We start from the raw sequence: 19,742 nt of genomic DNA, 5'->3' as shown, positions 1-19,742 counted from the left end.
TAATAATCTGCAGGCAGTTCTGAGCTGGTTAGCTTTGCTCATCAGATCATCCTGTTTAGCTCCACCTGTGCTAATTCAAATGTATTAGCACAGGTTTAGGCGTCATTTGAATTATATTACTTTCAATAAATGTTACCTTTAAAAGTTAGACTTTTGTTCTCCTGTTGCAGCACATACCCTGAAAGTATCAAGAACCGCCAGAGAACATAAATGGGTCGAGTCAAAACAAAGGTTGAAAATAAATGCAAAGAGGCACATTTGCCCACAACAACAATAATACATGTCGTCATTAGAAACAGATCGGCAAGATTACAGCAGTCTGCTGCTGCTGGTGCTTAACGACGCGGCTTTCGCAACACACAGACTGGAGTGAAATAATCCGTCAGGCTAACGAGAAGGTAATTTGAGTTAATTGGATCGATGGCTGGCGCGTCTGCAGATGTGGGGAAGGACGAACTGCCAATATGTGGGGTATTTGAAGCATAAGAGTGCTTTAAAATGTAGTGACTATTTCTATTAGTTGATCTCTGTTAACTTCCAAAAAAACAAACCAAAAACACGGTCTGTCGCACATCACCCCAGTTCAGCGCTGAGTTGGATTTCACAGCCAGGTAGGGAAATTGAGGACAATTGGATTAGATTAAATAAATAATAATAAAAAAAAACCCATAAATCTTTTAGATTTTCTGCAAGTGTCAACAACACTCAAAAACACAAGAGAAAGCCTTGAAGCAATGATGGATATTTTGTTGTTGTTTGTATTTGATGTTATAATTGACTTCAAATGAGTTGCGTTTTATTACCCCTTAACATGATGCTGCAGCCGGTGCCGGTCCTCGGATGTTGCAGTTCTACGGTCAGAGGAAACTCAGCAGATTGTCGAGCAAAATCCTTCAAAGCTGGACCGACGCCCGAGTCGCGTCCCTGTCCTCCTCTCCTGGACAATGTCCATCTAGTTCCCAAAATGTCCGTAGCCAGAGTAACCGCGCTTTGCGGCGCTGCCTCGCACGGATAAAGCGCATTCCTCTAATGTGTTTATACGCTCGGCATGTTTGGTTTTTATTCATTTATTTTTCTGCGTTTAAATGGACTTCCACTATCTGTAATGCATTAAAGCAGCCGGGTCTGTTGCTCTGAAGAACCTCGGCGGAGCTGCAGCTTCCACTTAGCTAATGCATCCTTGGGTAAATAAATAGTCACCTTGGCAAACTGAATAGTCACCAGCTGAACAAAGTCTCTGCTACAAAATGCAAAAAAAAAAAAAAAAAAAAAAAAAAGACAAAACAGGAAACTGCAACGTGACTTTATTCTCTATATGACCGTTTATGGCTGTCGTGCCCCATTAGGATGAATGAGAGTTGAGATGAAGTTGGCACCTTTTCTCAAATCATTTCCAGAGGTGCAAACGGACCGAAAACTCACAGAGGCTTCTGTGCCTGCAAACGCGACACTCCCCGACACAAGTACACACATAATACGCACATATTGTGATTAATGCTTTACAAAATGGGCCATCTGGCCTCTGGCTCCAATTAGACTAACTTATAAACTCGACCGACCCAAATGGAAATCAGAAATTCCATCAATGGAAATAGGGCGTAATATGAAGCACTCCGAAATCCACATGCATTGAAGTTAAATTATAAATGAGCATCTGGGCATTTTTAAAAAAATAATTATTTGTCCCTGAAATTCATCAAAATACTTGCAGTCCATTTAGCACGAGCTGTGCAGTTCACGCTTACATTTATAAGACTGAATGAATGAGTGGAAGAAAAGGCGCAACAATATCTGCATCGTGTTCATCTGGCAAAGATCTCATTATCACAAAAAGTTATTTTTCCTGCAAAAACACTCAATCTTACCAAGTATTTTTAGTTTAGGTTCTAGTGCAAATATCTCAGTACACCTGAAATGAGACAAACTGACTTAAGAGTAGTTGTTTAGCAATTAATGGAGGTTTATTTTAAGAAAATAACTCCTTAATATTGATGAAAAAGTGGCAGAAAAATTAACTTATGGGGAAAAATGTCACGTTGTAAGTGACATAATGTTAAAACGAGATTATTTCTCTTACAATTTGGGCCTGGGTGTGTTTCTGTTGGCACGTGTCTCTGCTCAGAGGCCAGTTGTTTTCTAATCTATAACCCACAGCTATAAAGTGCTTTTAGGCTCCTGCTGCGTGACACCACAACCTCCATTTAACCATTTTTTTTTTCCATCTCCTCGTCTGTCCTATAGCCTCCGGTTCACTGTCCCTCATCAAATGAGTTGAAGGCTAAACTGCTAGTCTTCCTCATGTCCAACGGCGTCAACCGTCGGCACAAACTCTTCCTTCCTTCCTTCCTTCCTTCTCCTCACCCTGTTTTCTGTGCCTCCTCTCCGAGCCGCTAAGTTATCGCTCCGAAGTTGATTGCAGAATCTGGACTGCGTCGCACCGACTCCAGATTGGATTACGGCGTGATTTATTGGATGGAAGGACATTTTCTGCGCTCTGGAATTGATTGTCTCAAGCGACTGCCGGCATTGCGATGGCTTGACATGAGTTGTAACAGCCCGTTAAAGGTTACAGTTGTAATAAAGGGGCGCTCGGCCGGTACCAAGCATTTACTTTCCCATGAATTACGCAGTGATTATGCTTCTGTGAGTGCGTCCCTATAAACTCTCCGCCGCTCTACTTTTAATCTGCCTCCTTCCCCGTTTCACCTCAAGTGTGTTGCTGAGGGTATTCTGTCATTAGCTTCTTGCTCTTTCAGTCTCCTCTTTTCTTCTTCATCAGTTCACCTCCTCATCCCACCATCCGCTGGAATCCCTCCTATCCCAACCCAGTGCACCCCTGCTCTCTCTCTCTCTCCCCATCTCCCCTCCTACCTCCCTCTTTCTCCCCTTCATCTCACCTCCAGCAAGCCGGAGCACTCCTCCTCCTCCTCTTTCTCTTGGATCATTCTAGTCCACTTTTTCTCTCTCTCTCTCTCTGCATCCTCTTGTCTCTCCTCCTCACCCTTTCCATCTCTTCCTCCCTTGTCCTTCAACTCCTCTCCAGCTGCCAGAAGCTCGCAGGCTCGGCGTTCCTCCTCGTCCAACCGCTGACGATTCAGAAGCACCCCGGACAAAAGACCTCGCCACAGAAGGTAAGCGTCTCTTCTGAGGAGTTTGCGCGAGAGTCTCGTTGAGTGCGTGTTCACTGTACCTGCCCTGGCTGGCACCTGCTTCGGGACACAGGTGTGGAGATGATGGGGTGTCTGCAGTAGAGAGAGGGCAGTAGGAGGGGGGAAGTGTGGAGAACATGAAGAGGGATTATGATAGTGATGATGTGCAAGGAGGAAAGTGAGGGAAAACCTTTTCGATCAAGGCTGTTATAGTGCAGCACTGACAAAATATATAAATATATTTACATTGCAGTATCGAAAAAAAGACACGAACACAGAGAAGATAGAAAGGGATTAAGAGCTGGAGAGGATGAGGATAAACGAGGAACCAGACCAGGAACGTTTTTTAAAAGAAAGAAATTTGCTTGCTGATCATCTTTTCTGCATGCCTACAAACGCATCGGCGCCTGCCCCTCTCTTCCTCCTCCCCCTCCTCTTCCTCCGGCTCCTCTCCCGTACCGATCCCATTCACAAACAGGACCAGCGGACAGTCGGTCCTGATTGGTTCCCCGAGCGCTGCGTTAGAGTGTTCATGCGTTAGTGTGTGTGTGTGTGTGTCTGTCAGGAAAAAAAACAGAGGGGTAGATATGAAAAGAGGGGGGAAAGAACATTACATTCCTGTTCAGGTGAATCTTGGGAGAGAAGGAGAGAACGGCTGAATGAAGCCGCGGCGTCCGCTCTGGTACATCATTATCTATAACACCGCCGTTCATATGGCTCAGTGCTGCAGGATGGCGATGTGGATTTGTGGCTCTCCGACAGAGAGATACAGACACAAATAAGCGCTTCTTTAAACCCATATCTGAACCCTTTTAAAAGACATTTATTAATATATTTGATGTTCAATAGTCTGAACATTTATCAGACCACCTAGAGGTATCATCAGGTTACATCTGAAGTGCAGGTGGTGACGACTAAACTTAAGCAGATGAAGGAAGGACAATGTGATCATATTTAGCTCCCTTTGCAACGAGCCACCCAGTTGGTAAGTACAGTTGTGTGTAATTTAAAGCTTCCACATCGTGTATTTGCACTTATTTCAAATCAATAGCAATATGCCGTCTGAGGCCACACATAAATACTCTACAAAAAAAGAGAAAAGATTTCAGAAGGGCACTTTTTTTTGTCCAGAGTGGTGGTGACGGTGGTAAGAGTTCGCCCTGGGTTCGATCCCCAGCTCCGCTCGCCTCTGTCGTTCTGTCCCTCTTCACCTGCGGTTTCTCCTCTCATCACATCGTACATCTCCGCAAACTACATCACCAGCCTCGCCTCGGTCAGACTGTCAGACAGGGCAGCTTTTGGGACACAGAAAACCTCTGAAAAGCAATAAAATATGCAATGAGGATGAAGTTGATGTCAGGATGCCTGGAGCTGACTGCAGATCTCTCAAAGGCTGCAGTTAGACACTGGCCTCTTTTGCACAGCCACAAGTACAATGGCATTGATCAGGTAAAATCACATTCATAAACTGGCTCAGAGAAAATTTAGACTCTGATCCAGGTGAGGTCTTGAACACGGATCCATCCGTTAAATCTGAGTAATGCTGGGGTACTTTGCACAGGACAAGATGGACATTTCTGTCTCTAGATGTTCAACCCCAGGAGAGACAGAAGACATAGCGGCTGAAAATGTTGAAGCATTGACTCAGGGGGCTAAAACCAAACCATGCTCCTCTGCAAAATACCATGATGTTTGCCTTTTGTAATGTGACAGAATATGGGAAGATTTGATGAATACTCATCATTTTGCAAGGAAGCATATGATCAAATAGCAGCAGCAGTCAAGTCTGAGTTCATTTTCGCAGGTCTTTAAAAAGCTATCCTCCAGACACCTTAATCACCTTCAACTAATGCTCTCTTCTTACATTAGCTTGAAACAAATGGACACTGAGAATACACTTTATACTCTCTCCCCTTTTCCTTTTTAGCTCCTGCGGATTCTCCTCTCATCACATCGCACATCTCCGCAAACTACATCACCGCTTTTCCATTAATGATACAAGTCGCGCTTGATACATGGTTAAATATTTCCACCCGATTTCTTGGGAATTCACTGATTTCACGAGGATGAAGCTCGGCGAAGTGTGAAATACCCAGGTGTGAAATGATGTTCCTGTGGGAGGAGACCTCGCAATTTCGCCGCGGGGTGTGACTTGGAAAATCAAAAAGTCAAGCAGGCGGACTGAGTGGATGCGCATGTCTGTGTGTTTAAAGGGTTTTGCATAGACCTGGCATTAACGTACACCTGGAGAAATCTGTGAATATCCCAATAGTTAAACCAAGTTCCATCTGACCCACTAATTTGAGTCCCTCGCCCTGACTGATGGGGTAACACACACACTAACTCTGTCTCACCTTGGCGTACTTTTAAGCAATATCTGCAAGCAGTGTAATTAGCTTGCTTCAACTTTGATTAGAAATGAAACTTACTTGTGGGGGTTTATGGTACAGATGAAAGAAAACAAGTGTTTGTTGTTGTATTACCGTCTTGTTTGTTTCCATTTCCCCACCTGTTCGTCTCAGGCTACACTTTTAGTGCTCGATGTCGTGGATGAGCGCCTCCTGGTGGTCATGTATCTGAATGATTGAGAGTTATTGCTCAGTGCAGATAAAGCATCTGATTAGTGCGATTATGTAGTGAAGTGACTGCTATATGACATTTGCTTGGCTTTACAGTAAATTGTGCAGGAGTCGCTTATTTTTGTAGAAGTATTGACGGCGACTTGATGTTGTTGTGTCCATGCAGCAAAATGTACAACATGCTTTGACAACCTGGCATAGCTGTAGACGTAATGATGTGATAACATGCCAAATATGCACAAAGGTGGTTCCTGGACATTATTTAGCGTCATATGGCGCAGAAATCCAAGCAGACCTCCAGATGTCTTGATCGGCTTCAACTCTGGTTTAAAGTTCATGCATCATGCAAAGGACAAACTCAGAGATTGAATCACTTCTAGAGCTCGTGCATCTCTGATTACCTGTCTAGGTTTAGCCTCAGTATTTTTGTTCTCTCGTGAATCAGGGAGACACTGAGGCATTGGGCTTGTAAGAGGTTTTAAGACAGGAGATGGCTTTTAAACTAGCAAAGGACAAGTCTTAGTCGTAAAGGGGTAAAATGTGTTATTCATGTCTCATAATCGCATCCAAAGGAGCCGCCTTGCTTGTAAAAAGATCACATAAAACTCCTGCCAGTGCAAAGTGTGAGCTGTGCTAATGGGAGCTACTGAAAGGTCAAAGGGAAAATGTGTGGACTGGTGTATGTGAAGATTTCCCACCTGAGAATTTTTTAGAGAATGTGAGGACAGTAAGACCTGGACTTACTTTACATTAAATACTTAGAACTGTTGATAATATAATCAGTAGACAGCTTCTGTAAAAAATAAAAGTGGTTGTTAGTTCAGTTAAATGTTCCTTTTTCAGGATCTACAATGTATTGACACCGGGGGGGGTGAAAAGTAACGGATGTATGTGTGGCAAACGTATGTATGGCACAAAGGTCATAGGTACTTTGCCAATTGGCCTCTGGTTCACAACGTTCCCTCCCTCCTCTGCACAGGCCTGTGCAGCATGGTTGAGATCATGCGCTGGTAGGGGGCCTGAATGGAGGAACACAGAGGAGTAGCTGTTTGCGTGGGCTCATGATTGAAAGTGAGAGATGTCAGGATGGGGTCATCGAGTTGCCAACAGTCAGAAGGGGAAGTGATTCAGCTTGTTCCTTCCTCTGGTTGACCTTTATTTACAACAATTTGGCATTTAAGGTATTGTCTTTCTTTCTTTTTCCGGCCTATTCTTTCTTCTGGTTTCACATTTATTGAGTTTTTTTACATTATGATTTTTTTTGTGTGTGCCAGTTTATAGTATTCTGCCTCTCATTTCATCTCCTTTGAAAATACTGCCCCCTTGTCGCCGGGGTGTAAAAGGCTGCCTGGATGATTAAAACTCTGTCACTCCTCGCTGTAGAGCAGAAGTCTCTCCCGAAGACTTTCCTTTTGCATTGATTTTTGGGAAAAGCACAATTAACCCCCTTTTAATGCCCTTTGTTTTAATGACATTAATTAAAGTAGATTTTGATCAAAATCGGAGGAGAGAGCTCCATGGTTCTCTCGAGCTGATATGACACAAAAAACATTAGTTCACTATGCAACAAGCTTTCCTTCAATCCACGCAAAGCTCAGCAAGCCGACAAGAGAAGGCATAAGCTACGCAAATGACATGCTATTACAATTACGCAGCACGCGCACACATCAATGGCTGCTCCTGTTATTGTAATGGTCCCTGGCAGAAGGCTGTGATAGCCGTACTCACTCCCCAGAGTTTTCACTGTTCAGACGCCGCCGCCAAGGTCAAGGACAGACATTGTGCGACGCGACCGAGAGCTTGATGAGCCGGCTGATACACACGTTAATCAATGTAAAACGTGATCCGTGCTGCCTGTTTGTGGCTTAATTTTGTCTGTGTGCATCTGTAGACATTAGAGAGGCATCGCACGCTAACAGCCTTTAATAAGGCATCATAAGTGTGGAGAAAACAGAATCTGTTCGATGCAGGGCGGTTTTGTGTGTGTGTGCCAGTTTATAGTATTCTGCCAGACAGCTGGACTCTGTCAAGTCATGTGAAGGTCCTACTCAGTCCTGCAATAAGCAGAAGGGCTCAGGTGTTTTGCTGACTTGCAATGGACGCCACACATCTTAGGACATAAGGTCATATTCTTAGTTTCACCACTGCAGCTTGTTTTAACTCCTCTCTGTTCTTTGTGTGTGTGGTGCTAAGTTCTCATAAGCCCAACATGCATGGGTGCACGTGTGAGTACATCTCTCCATAATGTTCTGAATGGAAGGCGCTTCCTCCTCGGGGGAGGGTCAAAGGCTATTTGAGTAATTTAAATGATTGGGCGTGTTTGTGGGCACACAGTGTGACAGGAGTTAAGAGTATATTCAACGAGGACGAAAAGTCGCTGCTAACTTTAGTCTGTCACCGAGGTCAGTCCAGAGCAGCAGGGGTCCGCCCATTTCCAATTAGAAAACCCATGACCCCTTAAATGAGATCATTAACAAACCCGCGGTCAGATGGGACAGAGAGCCAGAAAAACGGATAGAGAGGTCTCTTGTTATTTCAGCCTGGTCTTTTTTTTTCTTTTCCCTTTTTTTTCTAGAAAAAGAAAATTAATTGGATGATGATGTGACCTATTTTGTCAAAGCCACTTAAAGTAGCCATCTTTGGGGAGCAATATCTCGGTATATATAGATGTACTGTCCTCAAGCATTGAGACCTAAGGTTATACATCTTCTTGGTCAATAAACGTTAGCCAACAATGAACATAAGACTCCAATGGTACTTTTTAAATTATACAACTTAGGATAGAAAAAACATCTTGAAGATTTCAACACATTTCAACACCTCCCCTTGTCCACTGGGGAGGAGTGGACTTCCATTGTCCTTGGAAGTTAGGAGCTTCCAAGGACAATGAGAGGATGAGATTTGCCTGGATTCCTCTGGACATTGGACATCTGGACCTAGCACAAAACTCTTCAGTTTCCCATGTTGATTGGGAAAATGAAGTCAATCCGAAAATGGAGACTCCTAAAATGTTCCAAAAGTTCTGAGAGGTGCATATTTCTATCCTGGACAAGGCCCTCACTTTCTGTACTAATACTCTCCTGTAATTAGTCTGCTATATTTATTATTTTTCATAAGAAATTATTTTTTTGTGAAATGTCTCATCACTTTTAGAGAACAACTATTAATTGATAAGATCAAAAAGAACTCTTGACATTTCTTTTGACTGCTTTTTTTTACTTTGTCAGAGGATAATTTGCAGACTTTTCTGATGACTTTATAACAGTAAACATGCTGAAGCTAGTAATATGTTGCAGTCCATTAACCATACATATACATATATATGTATATATATATATGTCCTTTATATGTTCCATCATTTAGTAACTTGTCAACATGTCAAGGAGAGTTGAGTACATCACAGAAACCTTTATGAATAAGAGACAACAAAATAAAGGACAAGTTATTTTGTCTTGACTTGTTCAGTCTTGACACCAATCTCACCCTTTCCTGCTTGTTACTCTGAAGGTGTTCCATTATCCTTCAGATACATGTCATTCTTTACACTGTGTACATAATGTGACAAGACCACCATGTTTTGAACCGATATATATCTTTTGAACTTCCTCTTTTTATGTCTTTGAGTCAGATGGCAAGTCAAGGCTTTGGTGTGCCTACTTAAAAAAAAAACACAAAGCTTGCAGCTGGTTTAAGTAGCTTTGGGGAATTTCTTCAATTTTGGTTGGTTCTTAGTGTTTTCACCTTAGTGAGAGTGCATATACCTGAGGTATGCTGAGTAACGATCTAGCGACAAATCACACTTTAAGTGAGCCATCATTCAGCTCAGCCAGCAGTGTTATCCATGACACGAATGACAAGGCCTTTCCTGCGGCCTTGCAAAGACGCATTCATTGAGAACAATATCCATCAATCCTGCTAAGACTTGTCATATTCCAGGCCATGTTTAGCCCCTGAGAGGCACCGGTTCCAATGGTGAGCTTATTTTCCTTTTTGGGGTAATCATGCAACTCTATTGAGGGAGTGACAGTGCAGATTAAGGTCAACGTGAGTAAGGGCAAGCAGTTGGAGTTGGATGTAGAAGGGCAGATGATCCACTTTCAGTAGATGCTCGACATCGATCCAGTTGAGCCTCAACTCCATTTCTTCAACGTTAACTTTGTGAACAAAACCTTGCTTTCGTTACGCGGGATGCAGCCGGCTACACTGATGATTTATGATCCACCAAAGCGAGCTTAAATTGGGACTTCCCTTTGTTGTTCCATGAAAACTCTGTTTTGTTTTGTGAGTTTTTAAGTGTGTAAGCGCTCTGCTGCAAGGTCAGTGGAGCTCCGCTCGATTGTTTCCCCACACACGGCACTGCAGGGGCTGCCATGAGTGACAAGAGAGCAAGCTGCAGACCGGGCTTCCTTGGCAGAGGTAGAGGCACAAATGGCACAAATTGGCATCTGTGTGCATTTCTGCGGTTGCGATTTGCGCTACTCACTCATGCACTCATGCACAATGCAAAATGATGAGCACTCCCGGTGCCCGTTTACTCTCTCTCAGAGAGTAAACGGTCTGCAGTCTGTTTCCACACTGTGTGTGGAGGTCTCTTTCTATCCTGTGTGTGGAAACAGACTGCAGGACTACATTTAGGCAATCCTGTTAAACACAAACAACCTCCAGCACAGTGCAGATAAGACTTGTCTCATTGTGGAGCCACTCAGGTAATGACTGAGAAATTCGATGGATGTTTGTCGATGCAAGATTAATTCTTAACTTCAAGTTGCTGCACACATCCTCTTAATAGCATCAAGACGCTGTCATGTTGTTGTTCAGAGCCTATAGCGCTTGCCCTTTTGTCCACAGAGTTTAACCAGTCTTCCAGCTGTTACTTAAACATCCCCTTGTCTCTTTTCTGTCCACCTACCCTTTCTCTTTTTTTGCACTTGCATCACAGACGTGGACTGGAATACAAATTGCGGCTTGCTTTCTTTATTTCTATTGCCTGTGATGCTGCAGGACAGAGTAGAGTAGGGGATGGTAGCCAGTGTGTCCCGCTGAAGCCGAGTACGTGCATCCCCAGCGAAGTAAAGCTGCTCAACTGACAAAAGAAGGGGAAACAATGAAGAAACTGAGATAGCGGCAGCGAATGACGAAAGATGGAGATAAAGGAGGGCTCCATGAAAAGGGTAAGACAAGAGGGAAAGATGGAAAGAAGGAAGATAAAAAGCAACCGCCGTGGAAAACAGACGACTTCTACAAGGTTTATTGTTCTCTCTAACAATGAGGGCAACTTATTCACCTAATGAAACTGTCTTACTGTCCCAAAGCTTTGCAAATCGGTATCGAGTCAAGTTATTTTGTTCTAAAACTGTTTGAGTAAGAGAGCTCTAAATCCTCAAGAAATGAAGTCTTTGTATCCCACTGTCAGAAACTTTAGGTATGCCTGAACAGCATTATATTTATTGCTTTTTCTCCAAAATATAAATGATTAAGGAGCTCAAACCTGGACTAGATAGTTCTACTGTGATGAGAGAGACTTTATTTGAAGTCCCATGTAACACACAAAAGGAACATCTCTTCAATGCAAACATCTTTGGCGTTGGCATTGCCTCACAATGAGACAAGCATGTAAACTTTGAAAGCTAACATTTCAGACATCAAGTCAAATTATTCGACACTGAAATCAGATTCTTTAAAACAAAGCTGGGGATTTGCTGAATCGGAGAAAATGGGGATTATAAATTTAGCCAAAGATGGCATTAAAACCTCATCGGATCCTCTGACACCTAAAACTTTGCCGCGCTTCGTCTTCTTGTATGGACGTAAGGTTATGGCTGCACTGCCACCTGCTGGCCCGGAATGGTACGCCAGCACTTATTGAAATTTCTGGATTTTTGCCCAGAACTACATTTGCTTTTTGAACACAGAGGCAGAAAGTCCATTAAAAATAATGGTAATGATGTTGCTGAGGCCTTGCTTTCCACATGTGGCACATTGACTTTTATTATTACTAGACGCATGGGCTCAGCACTTGGCACCACTCTTGCAGCAAAGACAATATCTGTGTCTTTCCGCGGACGGCACTGATTAAGAAACTGACACTTAATTAAGTGGCGGGCATTAACAAGGCGACGCTGTTTTTATTCTGCTGCGTACGGTGAGTCACGTCTCCAAATCCATCAATCCTCATTAAAATCATCAAAAATGGGTTTTATTGCCATTTACCCCTGAGGAGCTCTGTGTGCTGGATTAGAGCATAGATAATCTAACCAGTTTGTTCCAGATGCTCTTTGCTCCTTTATTCTCTAACATTAAAGGGAACCTAGCGAAATATGTGACTGCGTTTATTTTGTATGTCAGACCATGTAAAACGGTCGGCCACAGGATGTGAGTGTCTTTTAAAGACACATCCACGACTCTCCCTGACCCCATTTACTCTGGGCCCAAACCGTATTTGTGTCCCGTTGCCCCGAGCGCTACACCAGTAAGCTATTACACATGCATGCTCTGTGACATAATCAACATCTGTCCTATTTGATTAATTTTCTCCCCCCTCCACCCAAATGAAGTAAAAGCGAACCTCCTTCCCTTTACAGCAGCCACAAAAAAAAGAAGAAAAAAGACCCCTTACATCACACTGCTGTGAGCAAGTCAGGCATGACGAAGACTGCAGTATTTTCTGCTGGGGCGACACGGACTCCGATGCACACGACCCCGCGAGAAAGATGCAACAGGAAACCCATCGAACCTCACCAAAGCGACTATACACTGTATTCAGATGTTTCTCAAAAGCAGACACAAACGTGAAAGACTGAATTTTCAGACGAAGGTCGTACTCCGTGCTCCTCTGCCGGCTTTGACTTCAAAAATGCTTGAAGGCGAATCAAAGGAGTGTGAGCAGGCTTCATTTAATTTGGTCTAAAACACTGGGATCAAACAGATAAATCCTGAAATTTGTCAATTTCAACCCGCTCTGCTGCTGTTGATCCTTGGCTGTCTGCTTTTTGCAAGCATATCTCATGCTTCATTGCAATATTACATATTGACCTTGTCTTGTAGGCGTGTGTGCTTTCTACCTGCTCTGTGAAAAAGAGTCCATGTTTGATTTCGTTGTGTCTGTGTGTGTTTGGGTGGCCTGCAGGCTTTTCTTCCTGTAAAGCTGAGGAATAAAACAAGTGAACAAAACAGCAAAAAAAGGAAACGGCATCACAATAAGGTGACAGGATGGAGGGAATCACTCTGTCTGACATGCAGCCTGCAGCCTGGTGACACCAATCACACGAAACACATAGAACGGACATTTTCCAGAGATTGCGTACGTTCCTGAAGAAATGGACCTGCTTCTTTTAGGTTCAAATTGCTGTACAGGTTGTTCCCGGTGCTGATGTGCCGACAAAATGAGGGTGGTCAAAGTTTATTAAACGGACGGATTCTACAGCCACTGCATCCGCAAATCATGGGCGAACACAACAGCGTGACCGTCACTCTGAATTGTCATCGGTGCTCAAAGCCGAAATGCACAAGTCTACCACTCATGTGTGAGCGCAGATTTTAAAAATGACTTTCTGCTAAGTCATTTGACCAGAAAGGTTTTCTGCTTGGAGGGTCGAGGGTCGTAAATGACCTCTATCGGTTAATGGGCAAGAAGAAGCTCAACAACACATTGGAAGCCAATAATAAGACATAGAAACACATGTACACACACGCCCACACACAGCTAAGTGATATTTAGAGTAACCTAACATTCATGTGTCTGGATGGTGGGAGGAAGTCGGAGCACCCGGAGAAAACCACGAGGAGAACATGCAAACGTCGTACTCGTAAATGTTACATCATGAAGTACGGCCAATGATTGTTCAAAAAGAAAAATCCACCTCTAAACGGAGCATCAATCATGTGTTCAGGGTAAAATACAGATTCAAAATACAACAGCAAAAAGGAAATCACAGCAAGGTTTCAGACCCTCGAAGACCAGCGCTGTTCGCAAACTGCAGATTGTGTGAAGTATAAACCAACATCCTTTGCTATGACAGTGTTGGTTTACCTAACCGTCTCAACAGGGAGCATCCTGTCTTGTCTTGCTGGAGGCTAAGGGTCAGAAGTGCATGCACATCCAATGACACACTTGCATCACTACTACAGCTAGCTCTTTTGTTTGGCACGGTTTTCTTTCACATTGTGCTTTTTTGTGAGCGCGATGTAACTTGTCAACAAAGGATGGCTGACCATCATCGTCTCACGCCACAGAAATGACGGCGGCGGGAGAGAGCATAGCTTTGGAAGTCCTCCTAGCTCCATTCCTGAATTAAAACCGGACGTCAAGAGTAGATCCTCGAATGACGGTTTAGCTACAAACCGTAGCAGTTGGTTATAATTCTAACTTTTGAAAAGCATTGGCAAAAGGCACTGAAAGCTGATGATGCGTGTTCTGATCCACAACACGCGGGTCAGGTATGTTTCAGCCCAATTAGCTCGCAGTATTAGCGTCAGCATTAGCAACAACAAGGGGCTCATTTTCATCATTGTGACCCAAATGGTCCAGAACAACAGGACCGTCAAACTCTGGTCTGTTTGGACCAAATATGTGTGAATGCACATTTAAGTCTAAACTCCTGGAGCAACAATAATAAACCTTAAAAATTATTAGAGACTTTCTCCTAAAGTCGGGCAGTGACGCACTAAAAAAGAAAAAAAAAAGTGATTTATTTTGAAATCCTCCTCACTGGCTGGAACTTTCGATTGCTTTCAGCCGTGGATAAATAATTCCTCTCATAAACACCTTTATGGACGCCATGACTTTTCTGCATTTTCCACGCAAAAACGTAACAGCAGTTTTTAACGCCTCATTGAGCTGAGAGGCAAAACTGTGATGGCGCGGTATTGATGATGTTGTCTTTTCAATCAGCCGGATGAATTTATCCATTGGAATTAGAATAAAAGAGACACGAGGTGGAGAGAGAGAATCACTTGGCGGAGAACCCGGAGGAGGAGGGGGAAATGGCACTGAATGCACATTTGTCACACACACAGACTAAAAACCCTCATAAAGACTGTGAGAGACTTGTTTGTAGAGCACACACTCAAGGTAAATTTAGTTTGGTTTTCATCCGCTGAATGGATTTGTTTTTTGGTTTCGTTTTTTTGCTATGATCCTTCAGAGAGAGGCTTTTGTCTAAATTTGATATCATAACTCAGGCTTTATGCATAAAAGATGGTCTTTATGGAGAAAGAGAAAGGAAGCCTTGGCACAGAACCATTGGTGCAATGATGGGGCCATTGGCTGCTCAGTGTGTGTGTGTGTGTGTGTGTGTGTGTGTGTGTGTGTGTTTGCAGGCTTGTGTGCAAGCCACATTCTGGTTCTCCTGCGGTCATCATTCAGCGCGACACACCTGGAGTTTAAGAGGCTGTCTGCTGGGGCCAAATGATCTGGAGAGTCGGAGAGCGAAAAAATAGAAAAAGACAGGAGGGTGGAGGGGGAGGCATCAAGGAGAGGAGGGTGGAAGCAAAATTTGCCAAGACGGTCTGATGATCCCCGGCTTGTTAGATGTGTGGCCGCTGCGAGAAAATGAAAGCATAAAATTAATGGGGGGCGATGGGAAGCAGAGAGCGCGAGTGACAGAGAGAAGGATGGCTAAATGAGAGGGAGGAGACGGATGGAGGGATGTGCCGAGAGACGAGAGCATCCATTTAGGTTGCCGGGACACGCTGCTCCTTCATCTCGGAGCGGATCGAGTCGAGCCACAAAGAGCTCGACTCTAAAAACAAACAACAAAATGTGACAAAGACTGAGAACATTGGGTTGCTATCAAACACCTTTTCACTTTATTTTATTTTATTTTTTAGAAGAAATGTTAAAGAAATTTCAACATTATACTTGACTATTTATTCATTTATTTTTTTTACTTCTTGGCCACTTTTCACTTTCATTTAAAAGTCTGTATTTATATTCGGCATTTTTAATTTTTTTTATTGCACTCTTTACTTTCTGTGGTCTTACGCATTTTGCACAGATCTAAAGTTTTACTACAGTTTAATAGATTTTCCAAAAATGACGTTTACACAACATACAATGGATGACGACTTTTTAAAAAAATCTTTATCAGCTTTCCTGAAGAAACTTAAGCTCCCGGTACCGGTTGGTCCTGGCTTGTTTTCATCTGCTTTTCTCGCTAAACACCGCTTTATTTTATTAATCTGCCAACTTTGTTTTCCATAACACTCCAAGTGCTTTTCAACCTTTACGGTTGATTAACTCCTCTCTTCTCTGACTCGTGGGTTTTTGGCCAGATCTGAGAAGAGAATAAAAACAAAGAAAGTTTTAACTGCACAATCTAATGCCAATTGTGAACGCACACACTCAGGGTCCGTTCTGGTTTTATTTCTATCCGCCTCTTGCACGGAGCTGCAGCTAACAACAACTGAGAACTCCTTCTTCTTGGTAGTTTGCTTGTGTTGAGAAAAAATAATTCTGTCTCCCTTCTATCTCTTTTAGCTGGTTGCTAAGCTGAAGCTAAAGGAAATGACATGTTAGTATCCAAACTCCAGCAGGTGATTAGCTTTTATGGAATGAAAATGGATCCGGGGGCTTTTTCTTTTTCTTGAAATTACAAACGGAGAGATTTCATCATAAGTGGTCAGGAACCACACCAGCATCAAGTGGCGCCGCTCACGTTTGAAATCTTGTTCGCGGAGCTTGCAGAAGCTCACCGGTAAATCCGTCGCCTCTTGAGTAAAATCCTACCCCCGCCTCCCCCGCTCTGCATATAACCCGGCAAAGACCCGTTCGCCGGGCTGGGAACTGCTTGATATGCAAGGAGACACCTGCCTGCTGAGGCGTGGCTGGCGATTTTATCCCGTCTCGGTTGAGCGGAGGATGGCGGTCACGATGAAATGAGAAAAAGTGAGAAAATCATCATCACAGCCCCCGACGTGACTGCCAGCCGCCTGCTTCCATCCGAGAGAGGGAGTGAGACTTGTCAAAGACGGAAGCGAAGACGTTTCAGAGATGTTTGTTTGACATGTCGGCGTAACACGAGAAGAGAAGAGGGAAGATGTGAAGAACTGACAAGTTAACCGAGGAGATGAAGCAAACGACAAATGAGACAAACCAAGAAGAAAAGAACCCCGGGGAAGACGGAAAGGACAGGAAAATGAGGGGAAAGATTTTCACTGATCAGGCACATTATGACCACTGACACAAGAAATGGAAAACACTGAATATCTCTTTTGTGGCACTGGTAAAGAAAGCCGCTGTCTTTCTTGGTATGTGTGAAGGTGTGATGGAAAACTTGTCACATCTTAGAGGCATTGGTTTCCTTTAAATTTGCTCCTTTCTGAATAGTAAATGTACATTAGGATAAAGGATGTTACTTTACCATGATGTCATTTCTTGTTTGATCTATTATTTAATATCTATGGAGCCGGTGAGCATCCGGGTAATCTGATTGGAATGCTTTATAAGAGTCCCTAATGTGATCAGATGACAATTTGCAATATTCCTCATAAAATAAGTCAGGACATCGGTTTCAAGCATCTTGCATGCTGAGTTGAGTGAATCTTCATCAAAACTGTCTTGTGCTAGAGTTAAATATGTTGTAATGCCTCAACATTATTTCCCTTTGGCATAATTTGAAACAAAAGTGAGATGATGTTTTTTTTAGTTCAACAGGAAGAAAGTCAAGACATGCAGCAAATGGCTCACGGTCAGGTATGCTGCATTAAGGACTGCGGGATATTAATTATACCACTTTCTCTACCGCATGCATAGTTGTGCGACAGAAGTATTTGTCAGTGAGAAAAAGTTTTATTTTCAAAGCTAATTTGTTGGTCGCTTGGCAAACACGAGGCTCCGAGTTTGACAAATTATGATTTTAGAGTGAATTATGACTTAAGAGACCTGCTGCATCCATGGTTCAGTGGCTGCGTTGTGCTGGTGGACGGAGTGACTTACAAAGCTATTAAAGACGCATCAATGTCTGAACCTGAGAGACAAAAAGGACGAAAGATAATTCAAGAGGACCGTTCTTAATTTTTCTTGAACCGTCACTGTTGAGTACTTCAATTAGTGTCCGCTGATGTTTTTTCTTTAATCGGGAGCTTTCGGCCGTTCCCTCTCTGTGCTTCATCCAAACACCTCTTCCCTGCATCCTCCTCGACTTGATCACATGCCTCTCCTGATTATTGCCCCTGTCTGTTTCCTTGTCTCCTCATCTCCTTCCTCCTCTCCTCACCTGCCTCGTCTGTCGCCTTTCATTCTGCGTCAGGAGGCCTTGTTGGCAAACCCAGAGCCAAGATCACAACTTCCACCCCGATCCTCTGTGCTTGTGTGTCGCTGAGTTAGAAAAGAGGCAAAGAGATGAAGGAGTGTATGTGTGGTCTGACACGAACGCCCATTTTGCCAAAACAGAAAAACTGGTGATGGGCTTTGCCTGCTTCTTTGTTTATGCTTTTACCTGCTTTCTCAATTTCTCCCCAGCCACGTGAAATCGAGAACTCTCGCACACGCACAGAATTTAACACACACGGGTTCCCCGGCTGCTGAAGTGTTAGGTTTTGTAAACATGCTGCTGAACACAGGCTGCCCTTAAATCCCCCTTCGCCGAGTCACACCAAAAGTTCAGAGTATTGATCGTTCATCTGCTGGAGCCACGTGAGTCACTGATCCATGTTTTTGTACGGGATAAGAACAGAGGACATGATCACTGCACAATTAACCGTCTTTGAACAAAAAACAACAACCTGGGATCACTGTATTTATCCAGACTGGATCATTACAGTACAAACATCACAGTGGGTTAAATCTAATCAGATTCAGAAGGTATTTTAATCGCGTTTTGTGGATTACAGAATGGAAGAGATAGAGACGCGATATAAGCACTCCACACCAAAGACATACAAGAATGAATGGTGGTCATTAATTACGAATTTCCCATCTGTTTGGTATTAATGATCTTAATAAGTATTTTGCAACATCTACAGAAATTTCATAAATGATACAGTTTGTGTTTTTTTTAAGTGTCTATACGACGTCTACTCATTGCTTTCATACTAAATGACCGATTATGTCCAGAGACGATGCAGTTTGAAGAATAAGCTTTGCAGCAAAGGTTTTTGGTCAAAGCTGCTCATATTGTCAAAAGAAAAAACATTTTCAAACTAAAGACATATACATAATTCACTTTTGGTTTAGCGTTTTCTGGATACGCGTTGTTATGTTTCAGTGTCAAAATAGTTTTTATTTTTTATTTTTAACTAAGATCCACAGTCCCAGCCTGGTTTCATTAGACCGTAATGTTGCATCGAAAGCACAAGCCTCTTGATAAAGGGAATATTGGTTTGAAGCAGTGAGTCAAGCTGGAGGAAACTAATCACCATTTTTATGCGTTATGGAAGTATTTTAAATAAATCAGAGAAGTGAAATACAGCATTTCACTTTTCTGTGACAACTCAATTTGAGTTGCATTAACTGATTATGTATTTAAAAAGCTAGAATAATATCATCATATTAATCCGATTCTAATCTCCAAATGTAGTGGCTGAGTCTCGGGCATTAAAACATTTTTCATATTTTTGCATAGATGATTGTGATAAAAGGCCTTTCTTTGCCCCCCCCCACACAAATTTAAATGCCATTATGCTTCCAAGACCAAAATTACAGTTTTACTTGCCACTTTTGGTTATTTGCAAAAGTTAAATCAGCAACAATTTCTACTTGCTTAATGGTATAAAAAAATAAATTAAAAAAATGTAGATTTAAAACATACTTTACAATCCTCTCAAAATGACTAATGATGGAAAAATTATTCTGAAAAGTGATACCTTAACGCTTTTTTAAATGATATTAACCAAACATGTGTTGTAGACCGGAGAGAATGAGAATAGTGTTACTGCATGTGGCAACATCCTTCCTCAGACTTTGTTTAACCCTCCTTTCGGTTGCTGCTGGACGCGCAGGCTGACCAGTCCTGGATTATCTGATCAGATTGCACTGAGCCTGGAGGTGTGCGCTTCATAAGCCTAACGAGTCACG

At 42.8% G+C, this 19,742-nt stretch overlaps 1 protein-coding gene across 1 annotated transcript in view; it reads left to right on the top strand.

Annotated features, from left to right (window-relative positions):
- Window positions 1-3,021: 3,021 nt before the first annotated feature.
- pvalb6 (parvalbumin 6) overlaps window positions 3,022-19,742 on the top strand; it is a 35,126-nt gene continuing 18,405 nt past the window's right edge. The window contains exon 1 of the mRNA XM_055035419.1: window positions 3,022-3,131. The gene's annotated coding sequence lies outside the window, so the exon portion shown is untranslated. The remainder of the gene's footprint in view (window positions 3,132-19,742) is intronic.

The sequence above is a fragment of the Poeciliopsis prolifica genome, unplaced genomic scaffold, assembly GCF_027474105.1.
Source record: "Poeciliopsis prolifica strain line A6 unplaced genomic scaffold, Auburn_PproV2 SCAFFOLD010, whole genome shotgun sequence".
Classification (NCBI taxonomy): Eukaryota; Metazoa; Chordata; class Actinopteri; order Cyprinodontiformes; family Poeciliidae; genus Poeciliopsis; species Poeciliopsis prolifica.
Note: the sequence above shows the minus strand (reverse complement) of the source record. Positions and strands in the feature narration are given on the sequence as shown.